This window comes from Eretmochelys imbricata, chromosome 1 (assembly GCF_965152235.1).
Source record: "Eretmochelys imbricata isolate rEreImb1 chromosome 1, rEreImb1.hap1, whole genome shotgun sequence".
Taxonomy (NCBI): Eukaryota; Metazoa; Chordata; order Testudines; family Cheloniidae; genus Eretmochelys; species Eretmochelys imbricata.
Genome location: NC_135572.1, coordinates 28,048,284 through 28,066,893, shown reverse-complemented (window position 1 = coordinate 28,066,893; position 18,610 = coordinate 28,048,284).

The window sequence follows — 18,610 nt, the reverse complement described above, 5'->3', positions numbered from 1 at the left end:
AGATTGAAGAGCCCATTACTGAATATTTGTTCTCCATGTAGATACAAGCATGTTTTATGTCACCCATTATCTTTTAGTGGTAGTGAATTGGGTAATGAGAAGGACCACAGAACAACCAAGGGACTGGAACCCCCAAGTTAAGAGGTGACAAGGTAGACCAAGAATAACATGAAGATGGGAGTTGTTATAACCAGAGGTCCTGATTAGGTGATAAGAGCCCTTGTTTCTTCTCAGACTCAGGCAATTGTGATGGGTTCCCTCTGGGGTGCCACTAGAAACTGAGGTACTACTGAGCCCAGCTGTCCCACCAGCCTGGGTTCCCTTTACACTGTATTGCTGAGGCAACCGTCAGGGTTCAGATTGCACTTTACCAGCAAACATACAGGTAGGGACACACCACCTGCAGCTTTACACACAGATGCTGAGATCAACTCTGCATGGAAAAGTTCAACTAAGGAATTGCCCAGCACTCAAGTGTACACCCCCTCTGGAGTGTAAACCCAAAACTATATCGTCTTGCGCTGCTCAGAGAACTATACAGCGTAAGCACATTGAAATTCGCCCCTTCCCTCAATGTGGAGGAAGATATGCACAGCTTTTTGCCCCTCCACCCAAGTTATAAATTCAACAAACAGGTTTTAGAGAAAACAAAACCAAGTTTATTAACTACAGAAGATAGATTTTAAGTGATCATAAAGGATAGCAAACAGATCAAAGCAGATTACTTAGCAAATCAAACAAACACACAATCTAAGCTTAAGATACTAAAGAAATTGGTTACAATTTGCACATTCTCACCCTGAATGTTGTTTTAGGCAGATTGCAGAGATTCTTGAAGGACAGCTGCACTGGCCTGCAGCTTAAAATTTCAGATATTTCATTCAGAGCCTAGACATCCTTCCAGCCTGGGCTCAGTCCTTCTCCCACCTTATCTTTGTTTCTTAGATGTTTACAGCAGTCTTCCTGGGCAGGGATTCGGTGAAGAATGAACCACAATTATATCACTCCCCTGCCTTAAATAGGTTTTACATATGGCGGGAGTCCTTTGTCTTCCAATGTGATTCTCACCCCCACTCAGTGGAAAAGTACTAATTTTATCATGGAGTCCAGTATCAGGTGACTTGATCACTGACCCTGCAGCCATAACTCAAAGTCTATTTGCAGAGTCCACAGGAAGACTTTCCAGGAAGGTGGGAGATTAGCATCTTCAAAGACCTATTGTGTTTCCTAATGGCCCTTTCCAGCTAGCAGTCTAAACTGATTGCATTCTGTCTAGTGGGCACTTCCCAGGTTTACACACATTTGCAATAGGTGCATAGACAATATTCCTAACTTCAGATACAAAAATGATACATGCATACAAATATGATGATCATATTCAGTAAATCATAACCTTTCCAGCTCACATGACCCATCTTGCATAAAATATATCTCAGATATGCTATAATCATATCATAACATCTCCATGGGGAATGTGGGGCATAGTATCACAGCAACCCCTTAACGTTTCTTTGCTATCCCCCTTCCCAACGCCCTCACTGCAGGCCAGCCTCAGTCAGTTCTGGCACAACAGTCTCTGCTCTGGTTGCCATGAAGCCAACCAACAGCCTCTGAGGTTCCCTGCTTGGGCAGAGCCCCAGCAGACTATCAACAGCAGCTTCTGACTTTCTGTCACTAGCTTAGCAGCAGCTCCTGGCTTGGACAGTGATCCTTATAGCAGTCTCCAGGGATTTCAGCTCCTCATATACAAGTTGCAGCCCACCAACTGCTCTCCCTCTATCCCCTGGAAGTGGAATCTCTCTCTCTTCCTAAGGACATCATGAGAGTTGTAGTCTCCAAGGCTGGATAGCAGCAGTCAGGACCTTCCCAACTGGAACAGTCCCAGTTAAGTTCAGAGGTCCGTCTAGTACAGGGTGCCTAATTGCCTTCAAGGCCTGATCTGGTAAGTGGGCTCAGAACCCACCTACTGGATTAGGTCACTATCGACGAGTTTACACAAAACAGCTGGAGGAGAAGGAGGCAGTGCTTCCTAATAACTCATAGCCCAGAGATCAGAGTCATTATCTGGGATGTTGGAGATCCCCAGTTCAAGCGCCTTCTGCTTGGGCAGGAAGAGGGAAGGGATTTGGCAGGAATCTGCCACCTCTCAGGTGACGGGTCTAACCACTGGGCTATGGGGTATTCGCCCTCGATCTCTCCTGTTGAAGCTGTCCCACTCTGGATAATTAGTGAAAGGAACATTGGGTGAGAGAGAGATAACGTGAGTGACTCTGTAGCCCAGTGATTAGAGCATTCACAGGAGCAGAATCCGGTCCCACTGCTTAAATCAGAAATCAGTGACTTAATACTCCACAAACACTATGAAATTATGATTGTTTACATAGGAATGTACACACATTCTGAGAGATGTCCATGTTTCCAAAATTAAACTGGCTCTTCATTAAGAGAACTATTTACAGAGGTTCTGCAGCAGTAGCTCTCTAGCTACAGCATTCCAGCCATGTGCATGCAAACTGACTTCCCAGTGCCTCCTCCAAATTTGCGCTCCGACAGGTAGGGTTGCCACCTCTGAAGTACCAGAAACCAGGACTTCTGGGATGATCCAGAGCCCATAAAATTGGCTGGCTGGCTTTGTATACTGAGCAGCCCTAGATTTCTCAGGACAGCTACTTCTAAAAAGGGACAATCCTGGGAAAACCTGGACATGTGGCAACCTGGCCTGCAACCTGTTCTCCTCCCTCCAAGTTCCACGCAGGTTGCTTCAATGGTTTCTTAGTCCCAAAGATCTGACAGAGCTGGAAAAAAAACAATTGGGTTCACTGGTTTCATTCTCTTGCCAGTGCTGGATAGCTTCCCATAGTACATTTTCTTCTGCAGTGATTCTCACCCTTTTTTTACTTTTAACAACTAATCTGGCAGGAGAACCTTTTGTATTTACCACTTTTCTCAAGACTGAGACTATCCTGTGGGGAGTTAAAAAATAAGATGATTGTTCAAAATCATTCTTAAGAAGCCTTATATGTGTCTGATCATTTTAGCTAGTAGGTTACGTATCCAATATAAATTTCCTACGTGAGAACCAGATAAGGCATAGGCTATGGAAAAAGTCCAAAAAAGGAAGACTGCCCATTTTATGCTAGCTTTTTTTCTGATAAAGTAGGAAATATAAAATTGCATATAATCATTCTTCAAAAAATTGATGTAGGACTGTCTCCACTTCAGATAACGTGTATAGTCTTGAACTTTGTAGCTGGATTCTTGAATCTATGATCAGTAAGATTCCCAAAGTGTAAACAGTTATGGTATCCAAAGATCAAAATCTACTATATCCATATCCCAGCGCACCCGGCAGCTGTTGTATTACCAGCAAGCCAAGGGTTAACTCCTGGGTTAGATCTCTCACCAGTGTGTAGAAGAGAGTAATGGAGCAGAGCTGAGGGCTGAGGATATACTCTGGCACTTAGCTAGTAGCTTCCTGCTAATCATAGAGGGAAGACATTCCCAAGGAGCTGAACTTCATATCTGGTTCATCTAGTCCAACCCTATGCTCAAAGCAGGACCAATCCCCAACTAAATCATCCCAGCCAGGGGGTTGTCAAGCCTGACTTTAAAAACCTCTAAGGAAGGAGATTCCACCACCTCCCTTGGTAACGCATTCCAGTACTTCACCACCCTCCTAGTGAAAATGTTTTTCCTAATATCCAATCTAAACCTCCCCCACTGCAACTTTAGACCATTGCTTCTTGTTCTGTCATCTGCCACCACTGAGAACAGTCTAGATGCATCCTCTTTGGAACCCCCTTTCAGGTAGTTGAAAGCAGCTATCAAATCCCCCCTCATTCTTCTCTTCTGCAGACTAAACAATCCCAGCTCCCTCAGCCTCTCCTCATAAGTCATGTGTTCTAGTCCCCTAATCATTTTTGTTGCCCTCCACTGGACGCTTTCTAATTTTTCCACATCCTTCTTGTAGTGTGGGGCCCAAAACTGGACACAGTACTCCAGATGAGGCCTCACCAATGTTGAATAGAGGGGAACGATCACGTCCCTCAATCTGCTGGCAATGCCCCTACTTATACACTTCTTCTTTCTACTTTGGAATGCTGAGGGCCTGATTGAACCATTCTGGAGTCTGAAGCAAGTATTTAACAGAGCCTGCATATTTTGAACCTGATAGTTAGAGCACCCAGCTGCTTCTACTACTGAAAGAAGGCTTTATCACTGTGGAATTCATAATGCTTATAGAGATACCAAGTGAGTCTTATTACCCCTCTGGAAACTGCTCTCATCCTTGCACTCCCTTGCTGGTGCTCAGAAGAGGACAGGGTTATGTTCATTAGCTCTCACCCACCTCGCACCTCCTAGAGCTTGTGGCAAATAATGGCTTCTTCTTGAATGGATGTGGGGTTTTTTTGCACCTTCTCTCCATAATCTACAAGTCCAGCCAGAATTTGGCCCATGCTGTATATTAGATTGCAAAATGACATAAATAATTTGCATATTGAATTTGAATTGCAAATACAAAACAATATATTGGTACAAATACACTACATACGAATTGCTGGTAGTAGTAGCAATCTGGTAGTGCCTAAAGGCCCCATCCAAAGCGAGGGCTTCCTAGTGCTAGGAACTGTACACACACTGAATAGAAGACCACCTCTGCTCTGAAGAGCTTACAAGAGCTTATTAAAGCATGTGCTGTGTACTAGACAGAGTTATTAGGCACCTGCCATAAAGCTGGCATTCCCCGCTCAATGCTGGGGTATTGGGATCACATTTACATGAGTGGTCATGATGGAATGACATGTAGGGCCAAATCCTCAGCTGCTGTACATTGGCATAGCTCTGTTGAAGTCCATGGAGCTACATCGATTTTTCACCAGCTGGGCAGCTGGACTCTGGGGTTCACAAGTATTGAGTTTCTTTCTGGATAAACAGGATAATAAAAAGAAACAATTCCATGATAATAAAATTGAGTGAGTGAAGTGATATCTTTTATTTATATTGATGAAAGAGACAAGCTTTTAAGCTACACAGAGCTCTTCTTCAGGTTTGGGAAAGGTACTCAGAGTGTCACAGCTAAATACAAGGTGGAACAGATTGTTTAGTGTAAGTAGTTAACACACATTCTAAGAGACGATTGAAGGTGAAGTGGTCCATTAACACCTCTTCAATCATAGAACAAAAAAGGTTTCAGAGTAGCAGCCGTGTTAGTCTGTATCCGCAAAAAGAAAAGGACGACTTGTGGAACCTTAGAGACTAACCAATTTATTTGAGCATAAGCTTTCGTGAGCTACAGGTCACTTCATCGGATGCAAAAAGGGAGGTTAGTGCATTACAGATTGTTGAAATAAGCCATAAATCCAGTGTCTTTATTCAGGCTTTGTCTACACTGGCAAGCGAAAGACAAAACTTGTCATTCAGAGGTGTTAAAATAACACCTCCTTCCCTCCCCTCCCTCCCCCCGAAAGACAAAAGTTTTGTCAATGAGAAGTGCCGGTGTGAACAGCACTTTGTCGGAGCACTCTCCTGCCGACAATGCTAATGCCGCTCATTGGAGGTGGAAGGTGTTTGTTGGCAGGAGAGCTCTCTCCTGCCAACAAACAGTGGCTACACTGCATGCCTTTTAGCGGCACAGCTGTAGCAGTACAGCTGGGTCACTAAAAGCTGCGTAGTGTAGACATAGCCTAAGACCACGATTTTAGTATTTAGCAAAGATATGAATTTATATGTTCCCAGGCCCGTCTTTTGAAGGTGTTGTGAGGTCAGCACTGAGAAGTCAGAGATAGAGTGACTGCTTTGTGAAAAGCGTTCACCATGGTGATATGGAGTTTTGTCTTTTATCATTTTCCTGTATGAGTTTATTCGAGAGTGCAGTGATTGTCTGGTTTCATGCACATCGTTGTTGTTGGGGCATTTAGTGCAGTGGATGAGGTACAGCACATGTTGTGATAAGCATGGATCTTGAAAGGTGTGTTGTGGGGGCATTGATCATTGTAGCTGTAAATATATGTTTGCAGGTTTTGCCTTACTTGTTCTGGAGATTGAAGAGCCCATTATCAAATTTTTGTTCCCCATGTAGGTACTTATACACTGTGATCATCGTCCTCTTATCATCTCTTAGTTATATAGAATGAGCTCCTTGAGTCTCTCATTATAATGCATGTTTTCCGTCCTTTAATCATTCTCATAGCTGTTTTCTGAACCCTTTCCAATTCACCAACATGCTTCCTCAACTGTGGACACCAGAACTGGACACAGTATTCCAGTAGCAGGCACACCAGTGCCAAATATAGAGGTAATATAACCTCTTTACTCCTACTCGAGATGCAGCCAGGGATCACATTAGCTTTTTTGGCCACAGCGTCACATTGAGAGCTTATGTTCAACTGATTATTGATCATAACCCCCAAGTCATGGGGGAAAGTGTGAGACTCTTACTGAACGGGAGAGGCAACATAGTGACAGATGATGTGGTGTGGAAAACCTGAAGTACTCAATGTTTTTTTTTTGCCTCGGTCTTCACAGACAAGGTCAGCTCCCAGATTGCTGCACTGGGCAACACAGTATGGGGAGGAGGTGAGCAGCCCTCAGTGGTGAAAGAACAGTTTAAGGACTATTTAGAAAAGCTGGACATGCACAAGTCCATGGGTCCAGATCTAATGCATCCAAGGGTGCTGAGGGAGTTGACTGATATGATTGCAGAGCCATTGGCCATTATCTTTGAAAATTCGTGGCGATTGGGGGAGGTCCCAGATGATTGGAAAAAGGCAAATATAGTGCCCATATTTTAAAAAGGGAAGAAAGAGAACCCAGGGAACTACAGACTGGTCAGCCTCCCTTCAGTCCCCAGCAAAATCATGGAGCAGGTCCTCAAGGAATCCATTTCGAAGCACTTGGAGGAGAGGAAGGTGATCAGGAACAGTCTACATGGATTCACCAAGGGCAAGTCAGGCCTGGCCAACCTGATTGCCTTCTACCATGAGATAATTGGCTCTGTGGATATGGGGAAAGTGGTGGATGTGATATATCTTGACTTTACCAAAGCTTTTGATATGATCTCCCACAGTATTCTTGCCAGCAAGTCAAAGAAGCATGGACTGGATGAGTGGACTATAAGGTGGATAGAAAGCTGCCTAGATTGTCAGGCTCAATGGGTAATGATCAACGGCTCAATGTCTAGTTGGCAGCCGGTATTAAGTGGAGTGCCCTGGGATCAGTCCTGGGGTCAGTTTTGTTCAAAATCTTTATTAATGATCTGGATGATGGGATGAATTGCACCCTCAGCAAGCTCGTAGATGACACTAAGCTGAGGGGAGAGGTAGATATGCTAGAGAGGAGGGATAGGGTCCAGAGTGACCTAGACAAATTGGACGATTGGGCCAAAACAAAACTGGTTAGGTTCAACAAGGACAAGAGCAGAGTCCTGCACTTAGGAGGAAGAATCCCATGCACCGCTACAGGCTGGGGACCCACTGGCTAAGCAGGAGTTCTGCAGAAAAGGACCTAGGGGTTACAGAGGCCCTGGGGTTTTTTCGCCTTCCTCTGTAGCGTGGGGCACAGGTCACTTGCTGGAGGATTCTCTGCACCTTGAAGTCTTTAAGCCATGATTTGAGAACTTCAATAGCTCAGACATAGGTCAGGGGTTTGTTACAGGAGAGGATGGGTGAGATTCTGTGGCTTGCGTGGTGCAGGAGGTCAGACTAGACGATCTTAAGGTCCCTTCTGACCTTAAAATCTATGATTCTATGAGAAGCTGGATATGAGTCAGCAGTGTGCGCTCGTTGCCAAGAAGGCCAACAGCATATTGGGCTGCATTAATAGGAGCATTGCCAGTAGATCGAGGGAAGTGATTATTCACCTCTGTTTGGCACTGTTGAGGCCACACCTGGAGTACAATGTCCAGTTTTGGTCCCCCACTACAGAAGGGAGGTGGACAAATTGGAGAGAGTCTACCGGAGGGCAACGAAAATGATTAGGGGACTGGGGCACCTGACTTACAAGGAGAGGCTGAGGGAAGTGGGGTTATTGAGTCTGGAGAACAGTGAGGGGGGATTTGATAGCAGCCTTCAACTATCTGAAGGGAGGTTCCAAAGAGGATGGAGCTAGGCTGTTCTCAGTGGTGGCAGATGACAGAACAAGAAGCAATGGTCTCAAGTTGCAGTGGGGGAGGTCTAGGTTGGATATTAGGAAACACGATTTCACTAGGAGGGTGGTGAAGCAATGGAATGGGTTACCTATGGGGAAATGGTGGAATCTCCAACCTTACAGGTTTTTAAGGCCCGGCTTGACAAAGCCCTGGCTGAGATGATTTAGTTGGTGTTGGTCCTAAAATCTCTTCCAACCCTAATATTCTCTGATTCTAAGTCTCTTTCAAAGTTACTGTTCTTCCTTGTGCATCATTACGGGAGTTGCAAGAAGTTACAGCTCTCCCATCCCATTTAAGGCAAAGGTGGTTGCAAAGCAGTCACTAAGTAGTGATACTAAGGCCTTGTTAACCCTAGATTTTGAACCACTGCATTTCCACCTCCAGTAGCAATGGCAAGATCAATAGTGGGCCAAGGCCCTGATGGTCATTGGTGATTTAACCACCATATTTTCTAGACCTGCTCTGAGCATTTTTAGGAGACATAGTAGTTAAGATGCTGGCACTTTGTCTACACTACAGCTTTCACTGTTGTTTCTGCACCAATGATAGGAACAGTGGGAAAGTTCAGGGGGAAAAAGTCCAGGGTGGACACAGCTTGAGTGCATAATTTGTCCTTTGAAAACCTTTAATATCAGTGATGGTGCACAAGAAGGAAAGAACCCAGCCTGATTCTCAGATTCTAGGTTGAGTTTACAGGGCTGGCAGTTGGGGGCGGGGGAGACATCCTTTTACTTGAAAACTGATTACACTTGATATGGAAATTACTGAGCCAATAAATACAAGTCACAAGGATTCACTTTTACACAGCAAATTGTCAGAGCCGAACTGCACTTTCACTTGGAGTGTTCAAACTTTTGTGGATTTAAATCAGGATCAAGATCTTAAATTCAAGATCATTTCAATCTTGGACCTTTTGTGTTCAGTATAACTCAGCCTACGGCATCATGTGCCATGTATGTTTCATCCAGTGTATTAAACCTCTATTTGTCTACTCACCCTTTTTTTTTCTTTTTTTTGGGGGGGGGCAGAGAGGTCTGGGTTTTTTTGTTCAATTTCTCTCGTAATCTTGAAACTTAAAATCACTTCAATTAAGAAGAATATGAAGGACTCATCAATCCACGTTTATGATGCAGTTTTTAATTGTATTTAATAAGGAGAACAATGCTAAAGTTTAAAGTAAAATTGTTTCCTTGGACAAAGAGAATAAGCACACAAGGATAGAAACTGGCCAACATTACAGAAACAATTGACAGATTTAACAAAACATTGAATGAAAGCAACATTGTAATAAAGTCTTGGTTTCTTTTTTTTTTTTTAAATGAAATGAGTGCACTGAACTCTTACAAATAACACCATTGATAGGCTTCAGTTAAACTGAGGACACTTTAGTTGTGCAGGATTAATACATTGGATAGAACAAGTCATTCAACAAGTAAAAGTACTTTTTGAAAAATAGTTGGGGAAGGAGGTGCAGCATTTAATGAACTAACTCACTGAGCAAACTCCAGGATTGCTATATTCCCCTCCCCATAAGTAATATGGCACTTTTGGCAGTGTGATTGGTTATACATAATGTGTTTGAATGATGTCTTTACACATGCAAGATTGTCGTGCTGTTTTAAAAAAAAAATCTGTACCCAAATAAATCTCAAAAATGTAGGCACGATGTGTTTTAATGCTGATGGCTTCAATGCCACATCAGTTTATGATATACAGCAGAGAGGGCTACTAACATGGTTTTTATATCTCAAACTAAACACTGCTGGCTGCAACCAGTGGCACTAGAGTATCCAGCTCACTAGTCTCAGTAGCTTTTCAATGGTTCATAGCTGCTAATTGTGCAAAATATTCTAAAGCAATAAAAGTCTACTTGAAATTCTGCAACATAACTGGCTTTCACTGTACTGCAAGTGTGACACATTATTTTAGATTAGTTCCACTTCAGATTAAGGGAGGGGGAAGAATTTGATGCTCTGTTTATTTTTAATGACATTCATAGATTCATAGATACTAAGGTCAGAAGAGACCATCATGATCATCTAGTCCGACCTCTTGCACAACGCAGGCCACAGAATCTCACCCACCCACGCCTGCAAAAAACCTCTCACCTAAGTCTTTCATGGTGTGCTGTTGTGTAAAGCATTGAGGAAACCTTAAGTATAACTAACCTTTCTTGTGGCAGACTCCTGCCTTGGGGCCTGATCCTAACTTTATTCAGACAAAATACAGATGCCACAGTGATAAAGCCTGGATAGAGAAGAGAGGTTAGATAGATAGGATCATGGCTCCGATTTTAAAAAGCATCTGGATTATTGCACTAGATCCCATATAATCATACGTTATCAGCTAGGGCATGTAAGACTGGTGAACACACTGCATTTTGGGAAACCTAATGTTATATCTAATATAATTAATAGAATATCTGATTCATTACATTTTAATCAAGGGAAAAAGCAGAAACAGTTAGAAAATAGATTTGCAACAAAGGCTTTAAGGGAAACTTTTAGCAGTGAGGCTTTGAGCTAAACAGGACACAAGATCCCCTGCTTGCACCAGAGTAGATGAAAGGGAAATTCTACCTGGCCCTTTTTCATGGGGACCGTTTGGAGCTGGATATAAAAAGCCTGGCTGAGAGAAGGGGGCCAGGAACAATTCCAGTCCCTAGACTCAGGAGTATAGGGACTGCTTCCTTCCTGCTCCTCCAGTGTGCATGATACCCTGAAGTGGGCAGATAATGAGGCTGGGCTATGGTTCCTCCCCACCATTGTACAACAGCCAGTTGGGGGAGGGGAGTGAGTTGTGCCCCTCAGAGGTGCATAGTAGTACATATGCAGTCTCTGCCTACCTGAGAGCTCTGGGAATGCTCACCCTGTGGTGGGCAGCTGCATAACAAACTTTTCTATGGATTGTGATTAAATGACATAATATAGCCCAATGTGATTTGTGAAGTGGAGCCAAGTTTGCAAACTCATACCACCACCCTGACATCAGTGGGAGTACTTGCTACTCCCACGAGTGAGTGAGTTCAGGATCAAATTCTTGATTAGTTTACTACCCAAACCTAGTCACACATGGGGAAACATTTTAAAGTGCCTAAGTGACTTAGGAGTCTGTCCTGTTTTCAAAAGTGCTTTAGACACTTAGGAGCCTAAGTCTCATTGAAAGCGGATGAGACTTAGGCTCCTCAGTGATTTGGGAGCTTATGGAAATTGTACCCTTGTCTTTGGGAGTTTTTTATTTGCCATTTCAAAAATAGGTGACTAAGGTTATGTTCCCAAACAAATGGTCTGATTTTCAAAATTGAAGAGTAGCCAGCAGTTCCCTTTAAAGTCAATGGGAGCTGCTGGGTACTGAGCACTTGAAATTTTTCACTTTTTGGGAGCCTAAATGTGGATACAGGAGTGTCAGTTTAGGCACCTATTTTTGAAAATTAGAATTTGTATTGCAGCACCTGGGATCCCTAGTCATGGACCAGGAACCCGTTGTGCTAGGTGCTGTTCAAACACAGTGAAAAGATGGTCCCTGTAAGAAAAAGATGGTCTAAGTAATCTTAGTTTAGGTAATCCTTATGGAGAACACATAATAATCCATTTTCATTTGGTAGTGATGGCCATTAAGTTTTTTGAAGGCAATCAGAATATCTGAATCGGGTGTCATCCTAATTAACATTTTAAAAATGTCAGGAAAGGCTTTTTTTAGGGGAGATCTGTAAATTGTGCAAGTGGCATTTAGTACAAGAAGAAAACTGAGCACTTTCCTTGATTGCATCACTCATTGAGGGTTGTTAAATACAGAACCAATTCTGAAAAAGAATGATCATAGCAAAATTTCTGTCTAATTTTGATTGTTAGGGGCTAGTTTATGACATTTAGGCACAGCTCAAGTAAAACATGGTGCGAAGTACCACTGCTCTAGTGGGGGCACCAAGAGCCATTCTGTTCTGCACCACCCTGTCCCAGGTACAATGATGGGGTGTGGCTTACTACCCTCCACCCCTTCTTGGGGCATCATGTGTCCATATAGCATAGACAGGTAGCAGTCCCTGTGTTCTCAGACTGGAATTCAACCTGGCTCTTATGTGGGCAATCCTGATGATCCCTCACCCACACTGTGCTTGCACTAAAGTCCAGGCATAATCTGTCTCTTTAACAGAAAATGGGGGGATTTTTTTCATGTTGAGCAGTAGTGCAAGTAGGGTGACCAGACAGCAAATGTGAAAAATCGGGACAGGGTGGGGAGGTAATTGGCGCCTATACAAGACAAAACTCCAAATATCAGGACTGTCCCTATAAAATCGGGACATCTGGTCACCCTAAGTGCAAGACACCTACTGGGTGATGCTACACAAATAAGCAGTTGGAAAGCCTGTCTCCTGGCGCTTTGGGTAGATATTATTTCTTCCTTAGGCTGACTTAAATTTTCATCCTTGTTTCTAATCATCCAGTTTCACATTGTTCAAACCATGTTTTCTACCTCTTCTGGACCCTTTTTAGCCTCCATTTTGAGTATTAATACGGTTAAATTAAAGATATCTCAGAACGTGGGAGAAGCACAAGGCTATTAAAAAGTGATTGTTACTGTATAGAGCTGCTTTTGTCAATGGGCCTGATTCTGCACTCCTTTTGTGTTCAGAGCTCCCACTGCAGTCAAGGGGTGTTTATGTTGTGGAAGAAGTAAAGGGTACAAAGGAGTGATTCCTCATGTCTGGAACTGATTGTAAGTCCACAAGTATTCTTCCATATTCTACCCTCATGTTATCTGTGTGAGTCTTCAGCGACAAGTTGAGTCTTTTGAACACACATCTTACATACAGATGTGCTCAGGAGTCAAGTGGGGCGTAGACCTGGTGCTGGCCACTGCATAGCAGATTTTCCCCTCACCAACCCCACAGAGTGGACAGTGGCAGTGGCGAGGGGAGGGAATGGATGTGTAAGAGAATTTTGCTAATTATTTTGTGCCATTTTGCAAGGCCTTTCATGCTTTTTCTTTTTTGTGATATACCAATGAAATGACAACATGGAACACATGCAAGGAGGTGAATTGTCATGTGTTTTCATTGTGAAGCCATTTTGGCTCAAAAGCAAGGCATTTTTATTGAACATATGAAAAAACAACAGCAAACAGAGCAAATATAGGCCATTCCTGATTTTGTACCTAAAAAGCACAGGCCAGCTGGTATAAATTGGCATAGCTCATCATTCCTGCAGTTTTAGTACTTGTGATTATGTCACATGTCTGTAACCAGAAGGCCAGCTCACCTGGACTACAGAAGAGTTCATGGGTTCTTTGATATCCATTTTAGATACAGTGAATAATCCTAAAACTGCATTACCATAGTCAACTCTTCATTGCACTGCTGAAGAATGATTTCCTATATTATCATAGATTTAAGATAAATAAATATGTAAAAATTAAAGGCAGCAACTTCAAGACTTCATCCTGCAATCCTTAGATTGAGTGGGCATTTTGCTTTCACAAGAACTTCAGATCAGATCTTTATTTTGGGCCTGATGGAAGTCAATAGGAGTTCTTTGTGTGGTAGCCAGCATTTTAGCTATCACCAGGTATTGGACTGGGGACTTCTAGGACTGAACACATGAGACTCTGCAGAATAAGATAAAGAACAAGGGTCTCTGGCTAGGCACGGTGATACTCTTCCTCTGTGGATCCAGCCAGTGGGTTACAGTGGGTGGTCTTGCGGGATCAAGTTCTTTGTTACTGCAACTGTATCAACATGAAACATTCTTAATATTACATTCATATTATTAATTTTTACAATGCAATTAAAATAGCTCTTGCCCTAGAGGTTACATGAAGGGAATTATTGCAAAATATTTACAAAAAGATCTTTTAAAAAAATTATAACACCAATGTTTAGTGGTGTTTTCTGGATGTTGCTGAAGGAGCAATTAACAAAGGATGAACCAGAATCAATAATGCTTTCTACAGTTTGACATTATTAACCGCATCCATATATGCTTGATAGAGATTGAGGCAGTCTATGGATTTATTATTTAGTCTTAGGGTGTAGAATCCAGCCTGTGAAAATGGCCATTTATTCCAATGGATTAGTGAACAGGAATGCTGGGAGGGTGGGGGTGGGTTGTTTTTAAAATTTGTGGTAGAAGCTTAACTCAAGAAATGGTTACAAGGAAAAATATATACAAGATCCACAAATACTTACAATATATACAGATAGAGATTTATTTATTTAACTGTAAAATCTCCAGCCTCATACACTTCTTTTAAAATTAGAATTGGGGCAAAAACTAATCATTCTAAATCCAAATGTGCCATTAAAAGAAGGAAGAGAGAGATGTGCTTCTGACCCTGAGACTGGGGTACTCAGAATCCATCAGCTGAATCAGCACTTTTAGTGTGAAATCCTTGCCTCATTGAAGTCAATAGCTCCAGAATTCCATCCTTAATATTTTATGAAAATGCTCTTTGAGGGTGAAAGTCATCCCTGTCGTCATGCCTGTGCAGAGGGTTAGCATATGGCCAATGCACCGCATAAATCTCACTTAAGCTCATTGGAAAAAGTAAAAGATCCATCCCTCTGTACTAAAGTGGGACTTACTGGGTAGAACCTCTGCAATAGACCCTCTGCAAAAGGTTGAATTTCACCTCTAAAGAAGAGTTTTGCTATAAGGAACATTCTGGAATAGAATCATTTTATTATAATTCCAAAACACTAATAACATTTAAAATCAAATCAAGAAGAAACTAAATAGATGAAAAGATCCCAAATAGTCTTCCAAAAGCAGAATAATCACTAGCAGCCTTCTGTCCCTGAAGCATCATTCTCATTCTGCTAGTGACCCATGTAGAAGACAGGATCTCCCTTTGCTTTTTTCCGACATTTTCTTAAAGTGTCAACATTTGATATGCTGGTATTGTAAATATTTTACAGTCTTCACAACTGAGATACTCTTTTCCTCAAAGATGCATAAATCTGTATGCAGCTTATTACATTCATCCTGACTATGTTTCAAATCATGCTATAAACATATGACCTGTATTGTAGACTAATAAAAGAGTTTCTTTTTTTCCCATATGAGGAATAATTGCATCTTACATTTACAGGGTTTTTTTTCAAAATGTACAGTTGGAGGAAGGGATTTTCTAACTGTAACAAAGTAACGGATACAATTAATTTAAGACTTTTTACATTGGTACGTGGGTGTATTATTACATGGAAAAATAAACTATTGCTAAATGAAGAGAGAATTTACTATGGAAGAACTGTGTTAGTCATCTAGTTTAACTGGATTTATATAATTGATTTCAGGTTTAAATTAAAATTAACAGTTGTGCAGTAATATACTATATAAAAACTTGTTCTTTGTTTACCAAACGCCTCCCACTGTCATTGCAAAAGTACTCAAGATGGAGAGTACCTTGTGCTGCAAATACCCCCACTGATTTCATGTAGATACCACAAGGAGCAAGATAACAAGGTACTAAGTGAGAGTAAGGATGGCAGAATCTGTCTCTTAGGATAAAGCATCTCTTCCGACATCTTTTAGCCAGTTGCAATGAAGGGCCAGATTTTGGAACCCTTATATATCTTAGTAAGCAGTTACTCACATGAGTAGTCTCATTAGCTTCATTTCAGATTACTGATGTACGTGCTCACCAATGTGAATAACAATTCCAAAATTTGACTCCTAATTTTTAAAGCACAAATGTAATTAGAAAAATGACTTTGTAAAAATGTCAATGTCCATGTCACATCTGCTTCCTATAAACATATAGAATATCTGCTTACTTATATGAGAAAAGTTATTACTACTTTTCATTTAGCTCTGCAGCATTAACACAGCAATAGGACTGTGAGCTGGATGCTATTCTGGCTCATGCATGATCGAATGATAAACTGAGATCCGTCTGAGTTATATTTAACACTCGTATTCATATACAAGTTAGAAAGGATAGCTTGACTTTCAAGTCCCAAGCTGAGTTTTCAGAGCTAGAAGTCTGAATAAACAATGTTGTGAAGTGAGCAAATTTGGTGCCACCTCTTGCGTTCCCTGAGCACTCAAAATTCCGATTGACTTTGATGGGCATTTCTCACACACACAGACACACACACAGCAAGTCCATATTCAGGACCTTGGACAAAATGGAGGGTGGAAGTTTTATAGAGTCACTTTCAAAGTAGAACTATGTTTTAAGGATGGTTGCTTATATTTAAATTAATTTTATAGACACCATTGGGACAAATTTGTGCTGTTTAAATCCATGGAGTAATAAAAGGAATTAATTTGGCCCTGATTCTTTAGCTATTTCTCTTGGGTCATCATTAAGTGTTCCTCTCTTTCACCATCCTATAGAAAATGGTTATATCTCGCCAAGATCTTTGTCCACTTAGTTTTCATCAAAGCAGTACTATATGCCAGTTAGGCTCCTGTGCTTCAGAGCACATTAGAAATACCAGGAAAATATGGAAGAAGCTTGGAAAATCATCAGATTTGTCACTTTGCCATATAGTTTTGACTTTAGATGGTTTTCATTGCCTGCCATAAAATCTATTAAAGTGAGTTCATTCTTTGAAATTTGTCTCTAAAAATAGGGTCCTATGTTTAATGTGTTTTAGTGACTCCATATGCAATTTGCTTAGTGCACAAGTTTTAAAATATTTTTCCTAAAGGTCAGCACAGTAAATCCAATTTGGAGTGTGAAAATCAAGTTGAGTTCCTTCCTTCTTACTCAGCATCACCAATGACTGAAAGATAGCTAATGCAACGCCAATATTTAAAAAGGGCTCTAGAGGTGATCCTGGCAATTACAGACCAGTAAGTCTAACGTCAGTACCGGGCAAATAAGTTGAAACAATAGTAAAGAATAAAATTGTCAGACACATAGAAGAACATAAATTGTTGGGCAAAAGTCAACATGGTTTCTGTAAAAGGAAATCATGTCTTACTAATCTATTAGAGTTCTTTGAAGGGGTCAACAAACATGTGGACAAGGGGGATCCAGTGGACATAATGTACTTAGATTTCCAGAAAGCCTCGCCAAAGGCTCTTACGTAAATTAAGTTGTCATGGGATAAGAGGGAAGATCCTTTCATGGATTGAGAACTGGTTAAAAGACAGGGAACAAAGCAATAAATGGTAAATTTTCAGAATCGAGAGGGATAACTAGTGGTGTTCCCCAAGGGTCAGTCCTAGGACCAATTCTATTCAACTTATTCATAAATGATCTGGAGAAAGGGGTAAACAGTGAGGTGGCAAAGTTTGCAGATGATACTAAACTGCTCAAGATAGTTAAGACCAAAGCAGACTGTGAAGAACTTCAAAAAGATCTCACAAAACTAAGTGATTGGTCAACAAAATGGCAAACGAAACGTAATGTGGATAAATGTAAAGTAATGCACATTGCAAAAATAACCCCAACTATACATACAATATGATGGGGACTAATTTAGCTACAACTAATCAGGAAAAAGATCTTGGAGTCATCGTGGATAGTTCTCTGAAGACATCCATGCAGTGTGCAGCGGCGGTCAAAAAAGCAAACAGGATGTTAGGAATCATTTAAAAAGGGATAGAGAATAAGATGGAGAATATCTTATTTCCCTTATACAAATCCATGGTACACCCACACCTTGAATACTGCGCATAGATGTGGTCCCCTCATCTCAAAAAATATATACTGGCATTAGAAAAGGTTCAGAAAAAGGCAACTAAAATGATTAGGGGTTTGGAACAAGTCCCATATGAGGAGAGATTAAAGAGACTAGGACTTTTCAGCTTGGAAAAGAGGAGACTAAGGGGGGGGATATGATAGAGGTCTATAAAATCATGAGTGGTGTAGAGAAAGTGAATAAGGAAAAGTTATTTACTTGTTCCCATAATATAAGAACTAGGGGCCACCAAATGAAATTAATGGGTAGCAGGTTTAAAACAAATAAAAGGAAGTTCTTCTTCACAAAGCACACAGTCAACCTGTGGAACTCCTTGCCTGAGGAGGTTGTGAAGGCTAGGACTATAACAGGGTTTAAAAGAGAACTGGATAAATTCATGGAGGCTAAATCCATTAATGGCTATTAGCCAGGATAGGTAAGGAATGGTGTCCCTCGCCTCTGTTTGTCAGAGGGTGGAGATGGATGGCAGGAGAGAGATCACTTGATCATTACCTGTTAGGTTCACTCCCTCTGGGGCACCTGGCAGTGGCCACTGTCAGTAGACAGGATCCTGGGCTGGATGGACCTTTGGTCTAACTCAGTATGGCCGTTCTTAAGTTCTTATGTACTGTAGTAATAAAGATGATGCGAGCTAAATTATACAGGCCATAGTGGGGTGTGCAGGTGTAACCCATGTTGTAATTTGGCCTGCATGATAGCTGTTAGTGGAGAAGGAAAGAGAAGGCTGAGTTTGCAGAGCTGACCAAAAAAACCCCTCCCTTTTATCCTGTAAACTGTGCAGAGTTGAGCTGGAGTCACACTAAGAGACCACA